Raw genomic sequence first — 4,020 nt, 5'->3', positions numbered from 1 at the left:
TCTGTGACAGTGTCAATCGAACGACAACATCTACCATTTCTGGAAGGCAGCACATGGTTCCCTGGGCATAATAAAATGCCCCTTTAGCTTAGGAGCCCTGATGAGAAGTGGGTTGCCTACCCTAAGGTCAGCAGTTCAAAACCATCAGGTGCTCAGCACGAGAATGATGAGATTTTCTATCCCCATAAAGAGGGATACTCTTGGAAATCCACAGGGGCCAGCGCGAACTTGTCCTACAGGGTTCCTGTGCATCCAGATCAACTCACTTACTTTTGAACCATGAAAATCTTTAGATGTCATAACTCTAAGTATCCAGATCAAGAAATAGATGACGTACAACACAAACCTTGAAAAGACATGGGCTTATTATCACCTTGGAAGTTCCCCGTGCTGCACTATACACAGTTTGACGTTTTGAGAGAGGAGAGAAGATAGGAACAATGAAATGATGGGCAGAGGACAGGACAATGAGAGAAACTGAGGAGAGGAGATAGTGGGCTCTGCCGCAGTGAGGAGAGTTACAAAGAAGTGGAGAGCGGAGCAAGAGCTGCTATGAGCACCAGCCATAAACAAGAAAAGTGGAAGACTTTTGTATCACATAGGATCGTGCCTACTACTATGGCTGACGATCTGCCGGCTAGCAAGGCACAGTTCGAAGCATTTTGTGCTTATGGAATCATAGAGCTTCATGAGGCTTCTACAGGGTGCAAACTACCAAAAGTCTGAAGCAAAACGCATCAAATAGAACAGGGCTCATGTTGGGCTACGTAGCTGAACAGTGTCTCAGGAAAGGCTTTCTCCATTTCCTGGCTCTACTTCTGCTACTTGACTTCAGGTCCCAGCAGGTTCGCTCCTTTCGGTACAAAAGGGCTACCAGTAGATTTACGGTAGGTGCAGTCAATCCTCGTTATCCGGGGATTATATCAGGGAGCAGGACACTCCCACAACCACAAAATCAGTACAGCATGTTCACACGCATACATGCATGTTGGCAGAGCAGTGGGAAGTTTTTGTCACCTAACGTGCCCAGTCACAGTTGAGGCTGAACAGGCAATGCTTTGCCTCGTTGTCTTAGTGTTCAGACTATAAACCAGTGTCCTTTTCTCCATCTGTTCAGAGGCGTGTGTGTGTGTGTGTGTGTAATTTCGCTGGTGGTTTTCCTGTTTAGAATGACCCTCAACTACACTGCTAATGTGCTATCTGGTGAAGACTGTGATGTGCCTTGTGTTAAAAAACACATGTTCACCTCTGTCCAGGAGTGAGGTATAATGCTGTTGGCCTTGCGTTGCATAGGAATGTATCAATAACGTACATAAGTAAGGAATCTTTAAATGAAGACACACATAAGATAAGGTTATATATTCATCAGTTGACAAAAATGTTGTGACCAGATGCTCACAAAAAGCTCATCCTCTATTGCTGCCAGGCCAAGTAAGATGAGAACTGAAAATGTAGCAGCAAGTAGATTCTTAGTGGTCAATTATAGCAATTATTCTCTTTCCTCCTCAAATTACTGTCTTCCTAAGCTATTATGAGCTCCTTCAGGGTAAGTAAATATCAACTCATTAATTTTATACCTCCATCACTTAAGAGAGAACTGAGTGCACTTAATTGCCCATAACTATTCAAGGAGCTGAGTTGATTTGAATTAAAATAAATATGCAAAATAGTCTTAAAACATATGTACATGTTAATGCTTAAATCAAAAGAAACTGCATAGTATTAAAAATGTCTTAAGTAATATTTAAAAGACCATCAATATGTAAATGTATAAATCCATTAATACAAATATTTCCTGTCACAATGTTCATTCTATTTCCGGATTATTCTCGTCATATACTCAGAATGGATGTGCAGGTGTGTTCATGACAATATTGTTGGAATGGCAAAAGTGAAAGCCAAATCCCCAGAGCAAGTCAAATAGTCAATAACAGCGGGCAGAATGACAAAGCTGGAGGGCATGTTTCCTCTGAATTAATGTGTACCCATTAAAAAGAACAAGAAGTCTTGTCAGGGCCAGCATGGAAGGGGCTCTAAGATACAGGAAGTGAAAAAGCTGTAGGGGTTAATATATTTTTGTCAAAATTATGCCCGTTTTCTCATCTGTGTCTCTATGTCTGTGTATTGAATCCTTATTGAATTGCAGTACGGAGTGCTCTTCCTCAGTCTCAAAGAATCACTGCCCTTGAGCCGATGCCCACTCACAGCAACTCTGTAGGACAGGGTGGCACTGCCCTTGGGAGAGTCTGAGACTGTAGCGCCTACAGAGCAGCTGGTGGTTTCGAACTGCTGACCTTGGGGACTGCAGCCCAACACGTAACCACTATGCCACCAGGGCTCCTTTGATGCCGTTAACCAGCTTATTTTGCTTCTCTAGAAAGTGGAATTTAAAACTAAATTGTATAGCTTCATGATGCTTTTCAAGGTCGATAATCGTGATGTTGCGGAAATGAGTGGCTGTGGCAGGGTTTCACGCACTTCATCTTCAGTTGAAAAACCAACAACCGAGCTGTTGGAATTACAGCAACTCCACCTCACATTTTGTGTTGACTTGCAAGAGACCTATGACTAACCAGATATATTCTTGTAACTTCTGGGAATATAAAAGCTTTCCAGAAACTCAACCTCCTACACCTATAACTTATCACAAGACCATAGATAAGAGGTGGAAAACTTAGCATCGGAAATGTTCCGTCCTCCTGACATCTAGTTTTGAATTTATGAAGCATTTGCACTATGGTGGAGCCAAGTGGAAGCTTCAACCGAACCAAAACCAAACTCACTGCCATGAAGTCGATTCCAACTCACAGCCACCCTGTAGGGAAGCGTACAGCCGTCCCTGTGGGTGTCTGCGGAAGAAGAAAGCCTCCTCTTCCTCCCTCAGAGAACTTAGAAGGCGGTCCTTCCCCAGGCCCTCTGGAATCATTCTCAGCTACCCAAAAGACCCATCAGACAGCAGCCTGGCTAGGCAATTACAGCCTCAGCACAATGAACCCAGACACTTCTTGCAGCCAGCTTACCTCCCCCTAGAAAATCGAGGGTCACTGCTGCTTCAAAAAGTTATCTTTGTTGACAATGATCCCATGGGTTCACACACACACACACACACACACACACACACATGCACACACACATGTTGGAGGGTGTTTCACAATGTTTGTGGGAAAATTCCACTGTCATCTCCTTTTCCCACAAACCTTTTGCAGCTTCCTTGTACAACTTTTAAAAGTAGCGACAACTCTCGGTTTGGAATTCATGTGGTAGAGACACCATCCCTGACATCTGTCTTGATATTCTGAACGACAGCTTGTCGATGCCGTTGGTTCAGGCAGTGGTCTCCCATCTGTGCTGTGTGGGACCCGAGAGCTCACACAGGCCCTGTTCCGGTTCCGCTCGGTTTCACGGGGCTTCACCTGGAACTGCGAGCGCTCTTCTCCCCGGGCAGGTGCGCATCTCCAACAGCAAGCAGACACATTCACGCTTCAGAACGCACACCTGGCGCGTCTGCTCGCAGGCCATTTTCTAAAGAAATTCATGCCACCAAATCCGACTTCAATGGAGCAGATAAATAAACTTTTCTCCCAAGGGCAGAGTATGGGTGTATAATTTTATGGAGGAAGGCAATAAAGATTTGAGAGCAGTAATCCAAACTTTCTCCCCTCCCATTCCTCTCTCTCTAGTCCTTCCCCCTGCTTTCCACCATCCCTTAATCAGCCCTCCTTATGTGCTCCTTACTCAAAGCTCAGGTCTCAAATCGGAGGCGCACAATTCTCTTCATTTTCCACACAGCAGTGACTCCTAGTGCCTTCTTTCGGGGCAAGAGTCTCCCAATTTGGAACGATTAGATGTCTGAATGATGAACCTCTAGATGAACCACTGAGAACCTCAGTGGTTCTCAGTGTTTCTAAAACTTTAATACAGTTTCTCATGTTGTGATGACCCCCAACCATAAAATTATTTTCCTTGCTACTTCCAGGCATTGTGCTACTGTTATGAATCGTCATGTAAATCTCTGATATG

The sequence above is a fragment of the Echinops telfairi genome, unplaced genomic scaffold, assembly GCF_000313985.2.
Source record: "Echinops telfairi isolate 266 unplaced genomic scaffold, ASM31398v2 ScPeMD7_2;HRSCAF=8, whole genome shotgun sequence".
NCBI lineage: Eukaryota > Metazoa > Chordata > Mammalia > Afrosoricida > Tenrecidae > Echinops > Echinops telfairi.
The sequence above is the reverse complement of the archived record's forward strand: the minus strand, read 5'-3'. Positions refer to the sequence as shown.